Source organism: Armigeres subalbatus, chromosome 1, assembly GCF_024139115.2.
Source record: "Armigeres subalbatus isolate Guangzhou_Male chromosome 1, GZ_Asu_2, whole genome shotgun sequence".
NCBI classification, from domain to species: domain Eukaryota; kingdom Metazoa; phylum Arthropoda; class Insecta; order Diptera; family Culicidae; genus Armigeres; species Armigeres subalbatus.
Window position 1 is genome coordinate 74564078 of NC_085139.1, and position 23017 is coordinate 74587094.

At 40.7% G+C, this 23017-nt stretch overlaps 2 protein-coding genes across 2 annotated transcripts in view; one reads left to right on the forward strand and one right to left on the reverse strand.

Annotated features, from left to right (window-relative positions):
* LOC134212773 (probable G-protein coupled receptor Mth-like 1) overlaps positions 1-3251 on the reverse strand; it is a 139909-nt gene extending 136658 nt beyond the window's left edge. The window contains exon 1 of the mRNA XM_062690968.1: positions 2695-3251. The gene's annotated coding sequence lies outside the window, so the exon portion shown is untranslated. The remainder of the gene's footprint in view (positions 1-2694) is intronic.
* Positions 1-23017, forward strand: part of LOC134227241 (RNA helicase aquarius) — a 355300-nt gene that overhangs the window by 307991 nt on the left and 24292 nt on the right. The window lies entirely within an intron of this gene.

Sequence of the window (23017 nt, forward strand, 5' to 3'; positions counted from 1 at the left end):
TTCAATTGTTCACTCATCGCGAGGATAAACAATAAATCGCTTCATACGACCTTACGATCAAAAACATACAAACGGAAAAACGGTAAGTAAAATATATTAATTTTGCAATGCTCACTAAATAAGAAAATGTTAATACATTTCTGTCGCTTTTTGCATTGTGAATCGGGTTAGAAAAACATCTCCATACTGATTATTATGAATGTCAAATGATTGTAAAATATTTTTTTGGAATAGCAAAGCAGAGATTTAATGTGTCTCAAACTATACTTTTGAAAGCCATAGTTCCATGGGAAGAGACATTCAGTGTGCTTAATAATTTCCTTTAACACAAAAATGTAATGTTTAAGGCTATGAATTTTCTTCTTAAAACCTCTGATTATATGACAATTTAGGTTGCTGTTGTAAACTGGCATCGTATCCAAGATTCAAATAATACAAACCTGAAACTTTGACGTAAAAATGTCATAGTGAAATATTGGATATCCTTCTAAGAGATTGTTTCTTCTGAGGTCAAGCCAAGAAGTGTTAAGTTAGAAAATGAAAATAGTTTGGGTCGGCTGACTCATGCTAGTATAGGATCGTAGTAAAAATGATACATAAGTACAATCGGAAAGGGCTCACCGATTTTTTGCTGCAAAATTACTACACCGGGGGATCGTGCATTCGAGAAATCCATCGTCCTGCTATAGAGGTGACGTATTTTTCGATGGCTAAATGTTCAATTTTGAAAGGTTTCATGGATTTAATACAGTTTCAGATGTTTTGAGCTAATTTCACACTTTTTTCCGTATTCCAGCTTCTTGCTGCACATGTCCTCACTATCTGAAAAACGATGTGGGATTTGAAAATGCGGTACAGCTAATCTTAAATTTTAATATCGCTCAACACCGTTTTATAAAAATTAAAATGCATAATAATGATGGAAACAATAATTTTCCGGTACACTCCCGAGACAGTAACTTTCTAAATCTAACAGATTCTGAGGTATCTCACCTAAAATATAATGCATCATTCACTAGCGCCACCATGCGGTTGAATTCTAAACTAAACATGCTTCCACATTGGATACTACCACCCGCACAACTTTGTAGAAGAGAGTAACTTTCAAAATATAACAGAGATTCCTTTCACAACTCCGCTAAATTAAAAAAAAAATCTTCCCGTACTTCGTAAAGTTTGTCGCAAAAAAAAAATTTCTGACTCAATTTTAAAAGTAAATTAAAAAAACAACTCTGAAAATGCGTATTGAGTTTAATATAAGAGCGCGACGAAATCTTTAAAAAAAAATGTTTCCACTGTTCTCTGGTTGTTCTTTGGTAGCAGTTCTGCTTCGGAGCTCCAGAAGTAATTTGATTCTGCCATGATTCACTTTAACGTTCCTGTTTCGGTCCTCGACCACGAATAAAAATGAACTGTAGATGTTTTAGTATCTATATTTATTAACCAAACTATTAAGTCCCCTCAAGCAATAAATTATTTCTTTTGGCTTTGCTTTCCATCGTGGGCAACGGTTCAACTTTGTGAACCATTTTTTACGATGTATTCACCAGCTGATGTGTAACAGAGATAGCAATGGGCGGAATTAGTGTAATTAACACCAGCTTTGTTGTGTCCATCAACAACCGGAATGGATCGCAAAGATTGTGTGAGATAGGAGTGCTTGTTACAATTCTTCCACAAACTGAGTACTGAGCTGGCTTCCGTGTAGAGCACGGAACTACAAACAAATTCAGCCACCTTTGGGTTAATTTCGCTTTTCGCAGAAGCCAAAAGTGCGTCAATTTGGGGTTGATTCAAGCCAACTTATGCAAATTAGATATTGGAATCAGATGTCCCTAGGCAAATAGAAACTGATTATGGCCGGCAGATTCTTCATAATGATGTCAATGGTCTTTCCCTGCTCTGGTATTGAAGAAATGTGTCCAAATAAACAAAGTTTTTTAGTAATCTAAAGAGAAGGAATCTAAATCTGATAAGAACGTACATATAGGGTCCTTCTACATTCGTTAGGCAACGTAAGAGAATCCCTTGCAGAATCTAAAACTCATCATTTTCAACATCCAAAATTTAGTATTCATAGGTTTTTATCATCTACATTCTTTTTTATATGTCAGCTACAACCCTATATTCATGATGCTGTCCGATTAATAAAAAGTTTGGAATTAGACGATTTTTTTATGCTAATCAAATACCTATATCAGCACAAATTAGGTTCTTGAAGGAAAAAAAATCTCCTAATTGATGTCCCCTCTTTTTATAAAAGCCTTAGAATCACACAAATATTACTAATTCTACATTTATTTTAACACATGAATATCATTTGAAAAATACTGCTTTGGAGCAGTCACGAGGTGCTGCTATAACAAACTGTCGCTACAGATCATGTTTCGATTTACAGTTGTACGAACTTGTGCTTCTGTTTGACACGATTTTGCACGTCTTGCAGCTCCCAGATAACACGTAGATAGGAATGTATTAATGATCCTGTTGAGTTCTATAATTGCTAAATATCCGTCAATCACATCGTAAAAGGAATTCCCCATACACCGCGGAACACAACAGGTTTCTTCATATATGGCCCCATTTCACAATGATAACTAATAAAATCTGAAAAGCACTCTCCCATCCCTAATCAACTGCGTGTGTAAACTTTGATAAGATTACAATAAATAGAAACCATCAGAACCAACGTACACTTTATCGAAAACCGCCCTCCTGATATAGACACTGAGTCGTTGCTTGCTGCCGAACGTTAGGAAGGACGCTCCGCGGGACGCTATCTCTTGTTCAAGCTTCACAAATAAATATGCAGGTATCCAAACAAGTTGCAATCCAATTCGGTTTCGCCGGAACAGTGTGCGTCACCTTCTTTTCCAGCTCAGCGGTGTTGTTTCGTGACACAGGTTGTTTATCTACCGCCGACCGACGACGCCGTCTAAAATCTACGCTACGCGTCCAACCGACGACGACAAGTTGTGTGTTGATAACACCCCGAAGCAAGAGAACCTGCCGTTGACTTATCGCGCGAGTTTCACCAACCGAATCGAATTACCTTCCCTGGTAGGAGCGAATGGCGAAAAACCGATGTGGAGCGTTCGAGCGATGTATCCACACTGTGGCAATGGTTCTGAACCCACTAGAGACGAACTCCTCGTGGTCGATATGTAGTTTATGGAGAATAACAAGCGTTATGAAAAGGGAACAAGTCTGTTGAATATTTGATTTTATTCAGAGGATTCATACGTTTATGTTGTTGCTCAACCTTGTTTTCATATCAGCAAGACACTAATCGTATTATTCCGGAACGAAGCATGATGTTATGACAATTTATTTGTAATTAAACGCTTTGAACGCATTAAAACAACTAGTGAAATGTATTTGCTCGTGTCGTTCTTATCAACCTAATGATAGTCAGCAACACCACCGAAGCAGTTTTCTGCTTCAGATCGCCCGCCGAATTGCGGCTCTAACCTTTCGTTCCGATGCCGCGCTGGCGTTACCGGTTTTGCGTTATGTGTTTCTCCGGTCGCATTTTCTGAGTGTCGTCAATCCGCGGTGCACATGAGCGAACAGTGAGAGGAACAAGAGCATGCCGAGGACCACGTGGCTTCTCCGAAGAGATCTGCACCAGGTTTGTTTTTGTTATGACTGATATGCCGGTATGCAAGTGGTAAAGTGTACACGAGAAAATTAAACGATAATCGTTTATCAAATTTATGATTTGAAGTTTTCTATTAGCGAAACTTCGATGAAATGTAACCCCGAGGAGGAAGTCAAATAAAAATTATACCAACATATGTTATATAACATATATATAAAATTCATATAACAAAACTTGTTAGAAACTTGGAGGGCAGCAGGGACTATGTCCAAGGGCTTGACGATCCCTCCCCAGGCCATCTGCGAGTTGTGGCGCCTGCCTAGGATGTGGTGGGGTTTGACAGTGGGCCCTGTTAAACCTCTATAAAAAGCTGCATGTATCCGCAAGTAGGCCCCACCAAAGCGACCGTGTGCCGCTCAAAGCGCACAAGCCCAAGTCCTGGTGTTAGATGGGACGCTAAACAGCGCTAACACGACGGCCCTCCATACATCGCAGGCCCAATAAGACGCCTGGAAAGCCAATAATTACGAACAATAAAAGAGATAATGCGACTCGATACAATAGGCAACGACCTAGGCGACGAATAAAGGATCACGATTGGAAGCTTGGAACATGGAACTGCAAGTCGCTAGGTTTCGCAGGTTGCGACAGGATGATCTACGATGAATTACATCCCCGCAACTTCGACGTCGTGGCGCTGCAGGAGATTTGCTGGACAGGACAGAAAATGTGAAAAAGCGGGCATCGAGCGGCTACCTTCTACCAAAGCTGGGAACCGGCTTAATAGTGATGGACAAGATGCGCCAACGCGTGATTGGGTGGCAGCCAATCAACGTAAGGATGTGCAAGCTGAGGATTAAAGGCCGTTTCTTCAACTATAGCATCATCAACGTGCACTGCCCACACGAAGGGAGACCCGACGACGAGAAAGAAGCGTTCTATGCACAGCTGGAGCAGACATACGATGGATGCCCACTGCAGGACGTCAAAATCGTCATCGGTGACATGAACCCACAGGTAGGAAGGGAGGAAATGTATAGACCGGTCATGGGACCGGATAGTCTGCACACCGTATCGAATGACAACGGCCAACGATGCATAAACTTCGCAGCCTCCCGCGGAATTGTAGTCCGAAACACCTTCTTTCCCCGCAAAAATATCCACAAGGCCACATGGAGATCACCTAACCAAGAAACGGAAAACCAAATTGACCACGTTCTAATCGACGGTAAATTCTTCTCCGACATCACGAACGTCCGCACCTCCGAACGTCCGAATCCGACCACTACCTCGTTGCAGTATGCCTGCGCTCAAAACTCTCGACGGTGTACAACACGCGTCGAAGTCGGACGCCGCGGCTTAACATTGGCCGGCTACAAGACGGTAGACTAGCCCAAGAATACGCGCAGCAGCTGGAAGTGGCACTCCCAACGGAAGAGCAGCTAGGTGCAGCGTCTTTTGAAGATGGCTGGAGAGATATTCGATCCGCCATTGGAAGCACCGCAACCGCTGCACTTGGCACGGTGCCCCCGGATCAGAGAAAAGACTGGTATGACGGCGAATTTGAGCAGTTAGTAGAAGAGAAGAATGGAGCATGGGCGAGATTACTGCAACACCACACGAGGGCGAACGAGGCACGATAAAAACAGGCGCGGAACAGACAAAACTCGATTTTCCGAAAAAGCACTAGCAGGAAGATCGAGACCGTGAAGCAACTGTACCACGCTAATAACACACGAAAGTTCTATGAGAAGTTGAACCGTTCACGTAAGGGCTACGTGCCACAGCCTGATATGTGTAAGGACATAAACGGGAACCTTCTTACGAACGAGCGTGAGGTGATCCAAAGGTGGCGGCAGCACTACGAAGAGCACCTGAATGGCGATGTGGCAGACGAAGATGGCGGTATGGTGATGGACCTGGGAGAACGCCCGCAGGACATAATTTTACCGGCTCCGGATGTCCAGGAAATCCAGGAGGAGATTGGCCGGCTGAAGAACAACAAAGCCCCTGGGGTTGACCAACTACCAGGAGAGCCATTTAAACACGGTTGTGAGGCACTGGCTAGAGCGCTGCACTGGGTCATTACCAAGATTTGGGAGGAGGAAGTTTTGCCGCAGGAGTGGATGGAAGGTGTCGTGTGTCCCATCTACAAAAAGGGCGATAAGCTGGATTGTAGCAACTACCGCGCAATCACATTGCTGAACGCCGCCTACAAGGTACTTTCCCAAATTTTATGCCGTCGACTAGCACCAATTGCAAAGGAGTTCTTGGGGCAGTACCAGGCGGGTTTTATGGGCGAACGCTCCACCACGGACCAGGTGTTCGACAATCGCCAAGTACTGCAGTAATTCCGCGAATACAACGTGACCACACATCATCTATTCATCGACTTCAAAGCCGCATATGATACAATCGATCGGGACCAGCTACGGCAGCTAATGCACGAACACGGATTTCCGGATAAACTGACACGGTTGATCAAAGCGACGATGGATCGGGTGATGTGCGTAGTTCGAGTTTCAGGGGCATTCTCGAGTCCCTTCGAAACCCGCAGAGGGTTACGACAAGGTGATGGTCTTTCGTGTCTGCTATTCAACATCGCTTTGGAAGGGGTAATACGAAGAGCAGGGATCAACACGAGTGGTACAATTTTCAATAAGTCCGTCCAGATATTTGGCATCGCCGACGACATAGATATTATGGCACGTAACTTTGAGAAGATGGAGGAAGCCTACATCAGACTGAAGAGGGAAGCCAAGCGGATCGGACTAGTCATCAACACGTCGAAGACGAAGTACATTATAGAAAGATGTTCAAGAGAAGACAATGTGAGCCACCCATCGCGAGTTTGCATCGGTGGTGACGAATTCGAGGTGGTAGAAGAATTTGTGTACTTGGGCTCACTGGTGACTGCCGAAAATGATACCAGCAGAGAAATTTGGAGACGCATAGTGGCTGGAAATCGTACGTACTTTGGACTCCGCAAGACGCTCCGATCGAATAGAGTTCGCCGCCATACCAAACTGACAATCTACAAAACGCTCATTAGACCGGTAGTCCTCTACGGACACGAGACCTGGACGATGCTCGTGGAGGACCAACGCGCACTGGGAGTTTTCGAAAGGAAAGTTCGGCGTACCATCTATGGTGGGGTGCAGATGGCGGACGGTACGTGGAGGAGGCGAATGAACCACGAGTTGCATCAGCTGTTGGGAGAACCATCCATCGTTCACACCGCGAAAATCGGACGACTGCGGTGGGCCGGGCACGTAGCCAGAATGTCGGACAGTAACCCGGTGAAAATGGTTCTCGACAACGATCCAACGGGCACATAAAGGCGAGGTGCGCAGCGGGAAAGGTGGAAGATGACTTGCAGACCCTCCGTAGACTGCGTGGTTGGCGACGTGTAGCCATGGACCGAGCCGAATGGAGAAGAATCTTATATACCGCACAGGCCACTTCGGCCTTAGTCTGAATAAATAAATAAATAATAGAAACTTGGTGCAGGATGTTGTTGAAATACAGATTTGTTCCGTTTTTATCAACACGGTCCGTGAGTTCGAAATTGTTCGAAAGGACTATCAGAGTAACCGTGACAATATTTTAGTATCGCATCATTTGTTTCAGCGATTTGATATCGAATCTTAGAACAACAACTCATGGAGGGTCCACTGTAGCTCGTAAAAGAATTAAGTGATATTCTATCAGCTCGATGGAACTGCGTGGATTTTTATTGATGCACGGGTATATCTTTTAGGTCTTGGTTGATCGAGTAGATCATACGTTCCAAACTCCAGGACGTTTTGGAAAACATAACCGGCTTGTAATAGCTTGTAAAAATAATTAGTGAAATACTATCGGCTCAATGGACCTGTTGGGAGGTTCAACGATGTACGGATACATCGTTGGTTAAGGACTTGGTTGATCGGGTAGATCACATGTTATCTGTTTTGAACTCAAGGACGTTTTGGAGAAACGAAAAAGCCTGTAGTTGCGTGTAAAGGTAATAAGTGAAATCCTATCGACTCTATGTACCTGCTAAGATGTTCAACGACGCGCGAATACGTCGTTCAGGGCTTGGTTGATTGGGTATATCACATACTATAAACTCAAGGACGTTTTGGAGACCCTGGAAGAGTTTACGTTTATTCAAAACTCGATCAATTCTTGCCTTATGATCACAGGTATTTTTGGACATATATCTCTGCTTAGGACATTTTGTTTGTAGACATATTTCCTGATACACTCGAGGATATGTATTCCAGAACAGTTTGGACGGCCTAGAACATCCGAAAAAGTATTTCAACGATTTTTCAGTTATACCAAATCGCCAGATAACAATGTAATCCTTCGTCCTGAAGTAATAAAGTGCAAACAAACCCGCATCCCGTCACTTTTATTTCGATAAGGGGAAGTCTGTGAAGAAAATCCTCTCCTGTTAGTTACGGCCTTATTACCGCTAGTGCTTGGAATATTATAAATACAACATTTGACCAAGAACTAACCCAAGTTATTTAATTTTAAATGCTAAATCTCTTTAAAAAAATGATTGAATTTCGATGTTGATAAAAACGGAACGTGATAAAATCGGAACATATCTGTATTCAAAATTATATAAAAAACTACATTATTTGAAACAAAAAACTTTCAAAATTTGTTACAATTTTATCAAAAATATAACATATTTTGTTAAAAATTTATAAAGAAATCAAATACAAAATATATTGTTTTCTGTGCAGTTGGAAACTTTTACAGGTCATGATAGGTCTCCAAAATGTGACAAACAATCAGAAATTTTCGGTTTTGTCTGAAAAAGTTTATTTTTTAAGAACATGAAAGCAAGCTCATTACATATTAGGCAAATTATATCAGCGTTGTAATCTTTATGGCTGGAATTCTTCCCGCATTTTTATTGAATGTCTCATTGTCTCATGGTTTCAAATGATATCGACAGAAGTATAACTGTATCGCACTAAAATGGTCACTAAAACAATTGTATTCCGTGTATTCCTAATTGATGACGAATCCGAATCGCTGCCTTACAAAGGAGTTAGAAAACATCGTTCTTATGAAGTGCATGTCTACAAACTACAACTGTTGTGATAGACAACCTCTTGTGATACACTGCCTATTTTGAGTGCATATGGAGAATAATTTCAGATCATATTTCGGCTTCAAACCTAGATTGGGTAATGTGGAGTGGTATGGGCTTCATAGCAATGGTATTGATCCTGCGACACAACCTCACAAACCAATTCGGCAAAATTTCAATGTAATTTCGGTAATTTACAATGCAAGTAGTAACAACTGAACCAAATGTTTTTATAGAGGATGTGCCAACTGAAGTCAATACTACTCTAAAATAATGTGTGGAAGAGCTATATTCCGTAAACACATCTATTCCGTATGGAGAATGAGATCATCAAACAATAGAGAGCAAGTAAACAAGATGAGCATCTTTTTACACATACACTGTAGTGTATTCCATAGAACGAGCAGTATCCGAGCATTTATTTATTCGCAACAGCAAGGTATTCAGTTATTCACAACTAACCAAAATGGAATCTGCTGTGTGTTCCATGTGCCAACGGGAGTGGATGTCGATCGTACCGAAATCTACCGAAACCGATCGAATTGTGGAGGAGCTTTCCGTTTCGTTCGAAGTGTCTCGCAGAACATTCCGTGGTAGCCGATTTTGCACCGACTGTTGCAAACTGCTTGAGCTAACCCATCAAATCAGCGTAAAAGCACGCAAACGCAAGCAAGCCGAAGAGCAGGGTAAACCGGTCCGGAGGCCATCCGTTGGACAGACCGAGGGAAACCTATCGCTGGCCAAGAGAATGCGTTTGGCTCAACTAACAGCTCCAAAGCGGGGATTGGCGAATCATAGGACCAGCAGCAACGAAAGGCCGGAAATAAGGTACATCAACGAGAAGACTAGCAGTTCGGACGACGGAAAAGAGCACCCCAGAGGATACCGAGCTCGATCTCGGTCGCTATAGAATGGCGTTTCGCGCATACGTATGTGACGTCACGCAAAACTTAAAGTTATATGTATATTAATCGAATTTATTGTAAAAATATTTAAAACCCTATTTCATTTCGGTTAGAACTTGACGATTATGATTAAATAAAGAAAACCACGAAAACAATAAACAGTTGAAGTACTTCTGAAACTTGAATGTTTAACAATAGAGTAATAACAGACTTTCCCAAGAAAACAAAATAATAGCCATTATATTGGTAAAAACTCCACCATAATCTTTGTGTGTATAATTGATGCAGTGAGTTTAAGGCTAAGCATAATGCAAAATTTCCACTTTGAAGGGATATGCGATAGCCTGGTACCTACATGTTCTTTCATTGTACACGAGATATGTTTGTCTTTCGGAACAACAAATATTTTTTTTTGTTAAATATCTCGGCTGTGCATATGCACAGTACATGTTTCGAAATGGACAAATTGGCATGAAATTCGTAAAAAATAATCCACGTGTCTTGGAAGGACTCGACATGTGACGATTGGGCAAATCAAGCATCCTTTCTCACTAGAGTAAATTGGCGGATATACTTGATCACTACTAGTAGCCCCTTTTCTTTCGCGATGTAGCGGTTTGATTATAAAATGGTCCGTAAACGCAGAAATTGACACTGGTTATCGCGTTTCATCATAAGCTTGTATTTGATTGAAAGGGAGCGAGGGAACATCTTCAACGATATCTAGTTTGTTCAGCAAACTATCAAGGATCGGTGGCGGAGATATAAATTCAAGAGAGTACCGATTGCCACCACTCACAACAGGTGAGGAAGAAACGGAAGGCACATAAGGATTCACTACCTTTCTAATGGCGCTAATTGGATTTCGAGGTTACATACATGTGCCGTAGCGTGAGGTCGGTCGGGTTGGTCCCGCCAAAAGCGCTAGCCCTCAGGAGGTGCCGAAACCAAGAATTACGTTATGAGAAATAGATCATTTTTTAGCTGAAGGGCCAATTGATAACACTACAAAATCCAAAGGGCAAAAAAGCTACAAATTTCATATTCGATTAGTTATTGGACATTTGTGGATCGGATTATTTTTATTTTTGGACACTATTACTGTTGCCGGTCAGATGACCAAATTTCGAAGGGACCTTTCGCTCCAATCTCGTGTTTAGAATCATGAGGGCATAACTGCATTTATCGATTCTTAGTCGATGACTTCTTTTTACCAATGTAGTGAATTGCGGTAGTTTTCCAAAGATTTAACAGTTTGGTGTGATAAATGATGATTGATGATGAAGAGAAATCGATCAATAAAGTTACGCCCTTATGATTCTAAGCACGAGTGATGATGCATTTAAAAAAATTTAGTTATCATTTTTCAATGTTCTCGTAAATTAGCAAAAAATTTCCGAATACAAACAGCACATGCCATCAAAGCATTCATCGCCCACTTCACCACGTTCCCCTTTTCCTTCCGATTGCGATTTCGACTAGGGTATGTGTACCGGTTTTGGCCACCTTAGTGCCTAATTTGGCCAACCCTGAAAATGCAAAAGCTATCGATCCGTTTCAACATGCGAAGAAGCATGAGGGATCTCCTGTTTGAGCTAATAAAACCCTCAAAAGTTACTTTGTTTTCGGAGTTGAGTGAGAAACTGGCCAATAGCTCCGATAGCGGTTTCGACCTTGGATCGATCCATTTTAGAGCTAGATTTTTTTGACCATCAGAACCATCAGAACCATCAGAAATTTGTACATGATTTTGAAATATACCTTCTCAAAAATGTACTTTAACACGCCGAATACCGTGATCAGAAATCATGGGAACTAAATTTTCAAACAGCTGGTTCTCAGCCGTCTTTTGACCGATTTTCACAATTCTTTTACGGATGTCTCACCCATCTCATCTAGTTTCACCAGGTCACCTGGTATGGAAACATACTGGTGAGTTATGTTTCTAGAGATGCTCATTTTTTCCCTAGAGGAGCGTGAGTAAGGATGGATTTTCCAAAATATTGTAAAATTTACTTGGCATATTTCAATGTGATCAGCATTTACAGGTTCCAAATGTTTTTTATAACACTATTCTAGCATTCACTATACTATGTGTGGACAATATGTTTATTCTGGGAATCTGTGTCAAAAGGTCGAAGGTCAAAAGATCGAAGGACAAAAGGTCGAAAGGACAAAAGGTCGAAAGGACAAAAGGTCGAATGGACACAAGGTCGAATGATCAAAAGGTCGAATATGTGTCATAACGTCGAAGGTCAAAAGGTCGAAGGATAAAAGGTCGGAAGAACAAAAAGACAAGAAATGAAATGGGAGTTGTGAGTAATGACAAGTAAGGTACATGATGGAGGTAGTGAGCATAGATAAATGAGAAGTGAGAAGTGATAAGTGAAAAGTGAGAAGTGAGATGTAAATAAGAAGGGAAAAGGAAGAAAGAAGAAAGGAGGAAACATATATAGTAAGATAGAAAAATAACAAAGAAAGAAAGAAGAAGGGAGATGGAAGAAGGAATATGGAGAAGGAAAAAAGAAGGAAGAAGGAAGGAAGAACAGAAGACACAATGCAGCAAAACAAAAGAAAGAAGGAGGAAGCAAGTAACAGGAAAAGAGAAAAAAGATAGAAGAAGAGGAACAAAGAAGAGAGAAATAAGGAATAAAGAAGAAAGAAAGGAGGAAGAAAGAAGGATGAAATAAAGAAGAGAGGAAGAATGAAGAAAGAAGGAAGAAATAAGGATGAATGAGGAAAGAAAAAAGAAAAGAAAGAAAAAAGAAAGTTGGAAAAAACAGGAAACAAGAAGAAAGAAGAAGGAAGAAAGAAGAGAAGAAAGAGAAGAGAGAGAAGGAAGAGAGTATAAAGAAGGAAGAGAGGAGGAAAAAAGAAGAAAGAATGAAAAAAGGAGGAAAAAATGAGGAAGAAAAAAGGTGGAAGGAAGGAATAAAGACGGAAGAAAGAAAGAAGAAAAACGAGGGAAAGGAAGAAGGTAGAACGTAAAAAGAGAGTAGAAAGAAATAAGAAAGGAAGGAATAGAAAAGAAAGAAGGTAAAAAGAAAGAAGAAAAACGGAAGAAAGGGATATGAAAGGAGGAAAGAAGGATTAAAAAAAAAGGAAGAGAGAAGCAAAAAGAAAAGAGAAAAGAAAGAAAAAGGAAGAAAGTAAAAAGAAAGCAGGAATCAAAAAAGAAGAAAAATGAGGCAAAGAGGAAGAAGAGAGAAAGAGAGAAGAAATAAGGAAGAAAGAAGGAAGAAAGGAGGAAAAAGAAGAAAAAAGAAGAAAGCAAGTAGGAAGAAAGAATGAAAAAAGAAGGAAGAAATAAGGAAGAAAAACGGTGGAAAGAAGGAAGAAAGATGAAGAAAAGAAGGGAGAAAAAATGAAAGAAGTTAGAAATAAAGAAGGTGAAATATGGAAGGAAGAAAGAAGTAAGAAACAAGAAAGGAGGAAAAAGAATTGAAGAAAGGAAACACATGAAGTAAGAAGGAAGAGAATAGAAGGAAAAAGGAATAAGTAATAAGAAAGAAGGAAGAAAAAAGAAAGACCTTTTGGTCTTTTCGACCTTTTGTCCTTCGACCTTTTAACGCAGTTTTTTTGTTTCGACCTTTTGTCCCTTCGACCTTTTGTCCTTTCGACTTTTTGACCTTCGACCTTTTGTCCTTCGACCTTTTGACCTTCGACGTTTTGTCCTACATCCTTGTTCTGGACATCCCTAGCGACTCCAAAACGACCTCAATAACTGATGAAAGATGATATGCAAATTTTGCGAAGAAAACTACGAAAACCTGTGCCAATGGAAACCCGTCATGTCCATGCCAGTTCGTAGAGGCCATATGTACGATATTTCACTCAGTTTTGCCTAATCTAGATGTTCTCGGCTCTCCAAACTGTTCCGGAGTTAGGATTATTTGGTCTACCAGGTCAACTGCGGTCTTTAACTATCCGATATCGGCTAGTCATGTCCATACAAGTCAGTAGAGCCTACGCGTATGATATGCGACTCAGTTATATCCTAACCAGATGTTCTAGGCTCTCAAAACTGTTCTGGAGTTTGGATAAATTGGTCTACCAAATCAACTGCGCTCGATAGCTATTAGAAATCGACCAGTCACGTCCATACAAGTCCGTAGAGCCTACGCGTATGAATTGCAGCTCAGATATACCCAAACCAGATGTTCTAGGTTTTCCAAACTGTTCTGGAGTTTGGATCAATTGGTCTACCAGGTCAACTGCGCTCGATAGCTATCCAAAATCGACCAGTCATGCCCATACAAGTCCGTAGAGCCCACGCGTATGATTTGCAGCTTAGCTATACCCAAATCAGATGTTCTAGGCTCTACAATCTGTTCTGGAGTTTGGATCAATTGGTCTACCAGGTCAACTGCGCTCGATAACCATCCAAAATCGAGTAGTCATGTCCAAACAAGTCCGTAGAGCCTACGCGTATGTTATGCTAGTTATATCCTAACAAGATGTTCTATGTTTTCCAAACTGTTCTGGAGTTAGGATCAATTGGTCTACCAATTTCAGAAAAATATATTAAGCTCTTTTAGTGGAATGTATTAAACCGTCTAAGACGAATTAAGTACTGTCCATTTAATTCCACCAGTTAATTTTCGTTATCTTTGCAGATACGTATTTCGACCACAACTGTGTGGTCGTCTTCAGTGTCTTGTACGTCGAGTCGAGTCAAGTACAAGACACTGAAGACGACCACACAGTTGTGGTCGAAATACGTATCTGCAAAGATAACGAAAATTAACTGGTGGAATTAAATGGACAGTACTTAATTCGTCTTAGACGGTTTGGTCTACCAAGTCAACTGCGCGCGACAACTATCTCAAATCAATAAGTCAAGTCCATACAAAACCGAAGATTCCACGCGTAAGATTTGAAACTTAGATATACGCACACCAGATGCTCTAGGCTCTCCAATCTGTTCTGGAGTTTGGATCAATTGGTCTACCAGGTCAACTGCCTTCGATAGCTATCTGAGATCAACCAGTCATGACCATACAAGTCCGTAGAGCCCGTAGAGCGTTTGATATTTTTCTTAAATCTCGGTTCTCGGTTCTTCAAACTAATGTGGACTTTGAATCACTTGGTCTACCAGGTCAACTGCTCTCGCAAATCTGACAGCAACCAATCATATTCATACAAATCCTGAAAACACACGTGTATGATTTGAAATTCAGTAATACCCGAACTAAATGTTCTATGTTTTCCAACTGTTCTGAAGTTTGGATAAATTGTTCGCAAGTTCTTACAGGAATTCCTCCCGAAGTTTTTCCGAGAATTCTTACCGAAGTACCTGCGGAAGATCCTCCTGGAATTCCTCTGGAAATGCCTCCAGGAATACCTCCGGAAAGTCGTCCAGGAATTCCTCCAGGAAGTTTTTCCGAGAATTCCTTCGAAAGTTCATTCAGGAATTCTTCCGGAAGTTACTCCAGGAGGTGGATGAACTGTAAATTTTGTAGTTCAATTCACGGAGTGGCTTTCAGTCGTGAATAATGGCGTTGACATATTTATTTCATCACCGACGTTTTGATCCGGGGATGGGATCTTCTTCATGGCTCGATGGCAGTCAATTTGTTAATTACCGCTATATTCGTATGGAGTGGAATTTAGTTCTTTCCTGATTGGACAAAATATAGCTCACTTCGAACACTTTTCGTCACTAATTTTGTCATACACTATATAGGGGGTTTTGCAGCCAGAGGATGGGTGATTACATCCCATCCCCGGATCGAAACGTCGGCGATTAAATGAAATTGTCAACGCTATTATTTACGACTGAAATCCCCTCAGAAAACTGAGTTACTCTAGGAATTCCTCTGGAAGTTACTACAGAAGTTCCTCCAGAATTTTCCCCAAAAATATCTCCGGAAAGTACTCCAGGATTTCTTCGGAACTTCCTCCAAAAGTTCCTCCAGGAAGTTTTCTTGAAGATTCTTCTGGAATTCCTCCGAAAATTCCTCCAAAAATTCCTCCCGAAGTTCTTCCAATTCCGAAAGCTCCTCCAGGAATTCATCCGGATGTTCCTCCAGGAATTCCTCTGGAAGTTCCTTCAGGAATTCCTCCGGAAGTTCCTCCAGGAATTGCTCCGGAATTTCCTCCAGTAAGTCGTCCGAAAATTTCTCCAGGAATTCCTCCGGAAGTTCCTCCAAGAATTCCTCCAAAAGTTCCTCCTGGAATTCCTCTGGAAGTTCCTCCAGGAAGTCCTCTGGAAGTTCCTCCAGGAAGTCCTCTGGAAATTCTTCCAGGAATTCCTCCGGAAGTTTCTCCAGGAATTACACCGGAAGTTCCTACAGGAATTCCTCCAAAAGCTCCTCCAGGAATTCCTCCGGATGTTTCTCCAGGAATTCCTCCGGAAGTTTCTCCAGGAATTCCTCCGGAAGTTCGTCCAAGAATTTCTCCAAAAGTTCCTCCTAAAATTCCTCCGAAAGTTCCTACATGAAGTCCTCTGGAAGTTCCTACAGGAATTCCTCCAAAAGTTTCTTTTGGAATCATTCCTAAACTTTCTCCTGGAATACTTCCAGAAGTTTCTTGCGGATTTTTTCCGGATTTTTTTTCTGGATTTCTGCAGAAAGTTCCTAAATAGTTGACCCTGAAAATCCATCTGAATTTCTACGTTATGATTTGGTTAATCTGGTAGACAAATGTATTCAAACTTTAGAACAGTTAGGTTTAGAACATATAGTTTGGGTATATCTGAGTAGCAAAGCATACGCATGTGCTCTACGGACTTGTATGGACATGACTGGTCGATTTCGGATAGTTATCGAGCGCAGTTGACTTGGTAGACTATTTGATCCAAACTCCAGAACACATCGGAGAGCCTAGAACATCTGATTAGGGTATATTTGAGTTGCAAATCATACGCGTGGGCTCTACGGACTTGTATGGACGTGACTGGTCGATTTCGGATAGCTATCGAACTTAGTTGACCAGGTAGACCAATTGATACAAACTCCAGAACACATTGGTGATCCTAATACATCTGATTTGGGTATAGCTGAGTTGCATATCATACGCGTGGGCTCTACGGACTTGTATGGACGTGACTGATCTACGCGAGTAGACCTCAAGGCTGAACGCTTATCCAATGTGATTTAAAAGATCGAAAAAAGCATGAATCATTTTTAAAATGCGATAACCTCTGGTTACGTGTTTGGATAATGTGACCAGACGTCCCGCATTTCGCGGGACGCTGCATTATTCAACTTCGTTTTACAAATTTAATACAATTCATACAGCCTTACTGTGGGGCCCTCCTTAGCCGTGCGGTGAGATGCGCGGCTACAAAGCAAGACCATGCTGAGGGTGGCTGGGTTCGATTCCCGGTGCCGGTCTAGACAATTTTCGGATTGGAAATTGTCTCGACTTCCCTGGGCATAAAAGGTATAATCGTGTTAGCCTCATGATATACGAATGCAGAAATGGTAACTTGGCTTAGAAACCTCGCAGTTAATAACTGTAGAAGTGCTTAATGAACACTGAGCTGCGAGGCGGCAATGTCCCAGTGGGGGATGTAATGCCAACGAAGAAGAGAAGATATAGTCTTACAAATATTTTTCCAATTTTTTTGGTCAAAAATCTATGCGAAATGCATATTTGGAAGATCCATTTTCAAGCCAGTGACACAATCCAGATAGGCGTCCCGCGTTTCGCAGGACGCATGCTGGTCACATTACGTTTGGACCTTAAGGATTATATTGTAAGGAATTCTTGGATGACGTGAACGGAACAGTTATTGAACCATGGACCATTTTTAAAAACAGAACGGGCTTGATAGTCATATGGCTACTGCTTCTGCCTCATACGCAGGAGGTCATGGGTTCAATCTCAGGTCCGTTCCATTCTCTTACTTTGTATCTTTCGCTATATTTCTCATGTTCTAGCAATCGTTAGAACTGAAAATGAGCTTCTATGTCGTTTCCCTTTCTCTATCCTAAACCTTCAAATTGACTGTTCTATTAATAACTACTAGAATTGGAAATGAACGGAAAAAAAGAATTCGCTTCCTACATCCAATTAGAAAATTACGTCAATTGCTTTCTCCTATCTATAACATGGCAACTCGTCAACCAAGACGAACCTGTGCCCCTCGAACCTAACCGAAAAATTCCAATAATTTCCGCATGAGCTCGTGGCAAGTGCAGAGGGATATTCGGCTTGCAGTGGGCGAGTAATTGCATAATCATTTCCTCCCCCTCCCTACATTGACTTGCATTCTGACGTGGCAGGCGCCAGTGTGACCTAACAAATGAGATCACCAGTACTTGTACATTGACGATGAGTGCTAGTCCCAAGTAAACATCTGTTGGTTCTCTGTGCAAGAACAGCTAATATGGTCATAATGTGTCAATCAAGCTCAAGCTCAAGCTCATGAACCATTTTTAAAAACAGATATAAGCCCTTTGGTTTCGCGTGTATAGATCTTAAGGCCTTGGTTACACGTTTAGACTCCAGGGAATTCTTGGATGACCTGGAATGGAACAATTGTTGAATGCAAAGGTTGAAGATGCAAAAAACAACTACATACTTAGTTCTTTGGGTTTCCAAGAAAAGTGCCTTATCATACGTTTACTTTTGGATGTCAATATTGCTTAAAATTCTTTTAACGTCACTTGTCGCAGCAAGAGGGTTGATTTATTTCAGATAAAATTGAAGGTATCATTTTTATTCTATGTTCATCGGCAACTGCTAGCATGTTTTTGGCATTTTTCAGTGAACCGTTGGACGACGTTTGTTACGGTCCATTTTTGTCTCGTGTTTTATTGATTGTAGGTATTTTGCAATGGCCTGGGTTTCACTTTAATAAAGCAATTTAAAAAAAAAATAGCCTGGCTCAATAGCTTAAAAATTAGACAACAAAAATTGATTCAGTGCAGGGAATTTCAAACTCAGACATCACATTGTTTAGGCTAATTGGAACAATTTGAGTCCAGACACCCAAATATGCTTAGAATCTCAATTCAATTCCATCTATAAATGCAGCAGATTAAGTGTTGTAGATTTAAAGCTATTTCGGGACTACGATCTGGGCTAACATTATTTTGTTAACTGATCTATTTTTCATCTCACTGCCACAGACTCATCTCATCCCGAAAGCTAAAGAATAAAGCTGTCGGTGATTTCGTTGATTGTTTTTGCAAACAGTCCCAACGGTCCCAACTGATGATGTTTGATGCCATCATAGGTTACACGTTGGGCGCAAATGTGATAGAGTAAAACGCAACTACAAAAGTTGGCCTGTTTTGAAACATTTTTTTTGTCGGCATGCCTTTTTTAGACCCAACGTTATTCTCTACCGCTTACGGAACTTTGTGAGAGACATGAACTACGAGGCGAGGCTCATAACAGACTATATTGCAAGGGGAGAACATGGATTGTTGCTCATCCCCACATCCCACATCTCAAGCACGTTGTAAGCTTTTTTCTAGTTTAAGTGAAGAAAATTGGGAAAATCAGCTGGCAATTCGGAGAACATAAAGGGGATGAAACGATACCATCAGATTAAGGCACGGTACTTGGCGGATGGCCGGTAGTCAAGATTGCTTTTTCTGCCAGCCCCTATTTTTTATGTTTCGTCGCAAAATCGGTGAAGTTTTTGTCATGCTGCCTCGTAGCGACTAAGGGAAAAGAGAGCTTGTTGATAGCATCAGAATCATTTTAGAAAAAACGTTTTATTTGCCCAATGAATTCAGTGTTCGGGAACAATAGCAGATGACGGTCGACTCGACTCACTGTAATGTGAACCATCAGAAAAGAAACACATCAACAGTTCATCCTCGTTCGGTTGTTTCTTATCGTGCTGAGTTATTTATAAAGGCAAACAGTTTTTGTGTACCATTTCGTTAGCAATGGTAATGATCAACAGTTCATCAAAATCATCACCAGTAATGCGAGCAATCGAAATTCGCACGGCCAAATCGTGCAGGGTCTGTCTACAGCGGCAGCAAATAATTGCAATTACGCAGAATCCTCGCCTCAGCTGGTACTTTGGCCGAATGTCTTCAAGTGATACAGAACTGCCACAATTTGTGTGTGCCGCTTGCGCCCGAATGATCGACATTCTCTACCAATTTAACAAATTAGAAAATCTGACTGCCAACTTGGTCCGGAACTACATTGACGATGGAGGAATGTTTCCTCAGACGGACATGATTGAATCTGAATTGAACAGGATAGAAAAGGATCTATTGGAGACAGTGCCTGAGAAGGTGTTGAAACCAATTGAACTGGATACGAAGCCAGAAAACAGACTTAAATTGACCGCAGTTAAGAAAAATTCGAGAAAGTACACAAAATCTGTAGAGTTTTTGTTCGGTAATTCGCCTGAAGAAAAAATCATTCGCTCCGAAAATAAAAGTGAGACTCATCAACAAGCTGTTACAACCAATATCCCCTCGCTTTTATCTTTGGAATTTGATGAAAGCATATTAAAATCGTTCAAAATTGGATTGAAAAATCCACCTCTACCAAAGCAACCACCACATCAAAGAAGTTTATCAAGCCATCAGGTCGATTCATCAAAAAGCGACTGTTACAATGGAACAGTACCGAACTACCCGACAAATCCCAGATTTAGACACAATTCTGCTAATATAGGTAAACCAGTAGTTCATATTATTTGACGTGATCATTTGTGAATAAAGTTCTAGAATATGTTTTTAAATTTGTTTTTCTTTTCTTTCCACATGATATTAATTATTAAAATCCTTAAATGCTTGCCGAATTGCCTTGCTCTGCATAAAGTACGTATTATGCTCGAGTCAGTAAAGATCTGAATTTTCTGTAAAAAAATGTAAACTCTTCTCTTTTAGTGATACAAATTCAAGGGCATGTAAATTTACCGATAAGTTTGCTCGAAGCTCTGCATCAAAATGGCTCTGAATAACGCACTTTATCACTCTACAAATCATAAATACCAGATTTTGCTGGCTGTCACTACAGTCAAGAGAAACTACAGTGCTAGGAATTAAATTATAAAAATTAAATTAAGTCGATACAAATATTAAATTTATTTTATGTCCGACAGCTCTTGGAAGGTACGAGGGAGGAATAAAAAAATAACAATAAGCAAAGAATATGAATATTTGTTACATATTTTATCCAGTAGCACACAGTGGAGTTGCTGTTGATATCGGGTTTCGATGGCATCGTCGATGGGGCTCAACCGCTCAGCCTTCGGGATCTAGTTGTGATGCCAGCAGGCCCGAACTGTAAAACGTAAGCATCGGTTAATTTGTTTGTTTATTTGTTCAAAATTGATTCATCTGACCCAAAGTCTTAATGAATATTAAATTACAATTACTACAATACTAAATTATCATTGTATTGTACAGCTTCTCCAAACATCTACTAGACGCCTCACTAAACTCAAACAAGTTCTCCACCTGCGTAAACATTCGGAGGCACGCTGTAGCCAGCTCGTGATATCCAAAAGACGTTCTGTGGAATCTACGTTGTAGCAGATTCGTGGTACTCGACAGCCTTGTAGGTGTACGGAAATCCAAAAGTGACAGTAGATGCGGTGATTCAGTTTCTTCAGTTAGAAGATTCCCAATAAACAACGCTTGCTGGATCTACCTTCGTCGCAATCTTGGCGATAAAACCCAACTGATAACAGCCGAGCGATGTTCGTCGAATTACAATTTAGCGTCTAGCATAACACCTAAGTCCTTTACTTGTTGTACCCTGCTCAGCAATACTCCGTTAATGCAATAGGCTAGATGTACCAGTTGTGGCTATAGCACCAGTTGTCGCACTAGTGCTTTATATGCCAAATGGCTAATCAAATCACCGCAAACCAAGTTCATATCGATAAAGCGTAAAGACCTGAGACAAAAATCGAGCTTTAAAACAAATTAAAGTAAAAGACATACTAAATTTGAATTATGCCATTCCCAACATTTGTCGTTTTCTCTGTATGTTTACATCTGTTTTCATCATTTTCCGACTGAATTTTCCCAAATTAATCGTATGTCTCGCTCGATTTCGATTATCTATCATATATAAGACACGATACCGGTGAAATTCATATCTTGAAGTATCTATTTTGCCCAGCAGCATTGAATTGTTAAATAGCATTGTTTATGCATCTTACTTGTTCGCCATTTTGATTAAAACATGGTTAAATTTCAAAACATTGAATGTTTAAGTAGCGGATGTTTATTATTATAAGTGTAATCATGAAAAACAATATTAAAATACATTAATCGTGTTTATAATAAGAAATTTTATAGAAAAAAGTTCGCTGTACGCTCAATTTTGTAACATCTAATAGGCGTATTTTGAGATTATTTTCAAATAAATGAACTTTAGAGAAAAAAATTCAACAATTTTATGTACGCATACATTGAAGGAAGGGATGAATATTGAAATGCATTAAAAATAACCGAGCCAACCATTTAATTTCCTTTGAAATTTTCGAAAGTAATCAACTAATCCATACTGTACGCTCAATTTTGAGAGTGACTGTACATGCTTACAACCACCTCGCTGTAGCAACGTCACGTCGTTGAAGAACAATGCGAACAAGAGAGGACCGAGATTGCTACCTTGCGGGACCCCAGATGTATTAGAAAAAGTCAACGAAAGACAGGAGCCAATGTTTACACGCAATGCTCTGCCAGTTAGGTACGAAATCAGCCAGAACAGTAGTTGTACGGAGAATCCAAGTCGAGATAATTTACAAAGAAGTATACGGTGGTCAATTTTATCAAAGGCAGCTTTCAGGTCCGTGTCGACGACATTTGGGCTTTATCCTGGATCTGTGCGTCGATGTAAACTCCATCAAGTTAGTAGAAACTTATCTACCGGGCATAAATCTATACTGGTGTGGTCGAAGAAAATGTAATTTCGAGTGCCGTCGAGAATCACTCCACTCACTATAATTTCGAATAATTCCCTCGATAATTTTTAACGTAACGATGGTAACCCGTTACCGGCATCATTACCGATTGTTTCCATACGTAAGGAAATTTTCTTTCAGCGAATGAACGGTTGAAAATGTGGCACAAGGGCCAAGGGTTGTGTAAGAACTCTTACACAGCGACGCAATATTACGATTGGAATGCCGTCCGGTCCATGAGAGAAGGAATTCTTTATCTTTGATGCTGCCGCCATGATCATCTCTGGGGTTATCGTAAATGTTTCAAGGTCAACCGCATTCATCGGAACGTTCAGAGCTGCTAACTCAGCTTCTTGTGCAGAGGCTACGTCGGTCAAGAATACTGATGAAAAATGCTTGGCGAATAACTTACAGGACATTGCAGCAGAATTAGATTCCGTTTCATCTAGGTAAGCGGTTGATGGGACAGATTCAGACTACAAAACCCCAAAATCTCTAGGGTTTCTTCTTAAGCTTGACGGAACTCGTAACACAATGAAATGAATACTTGCAAATCTATGTGATCTCTGCTA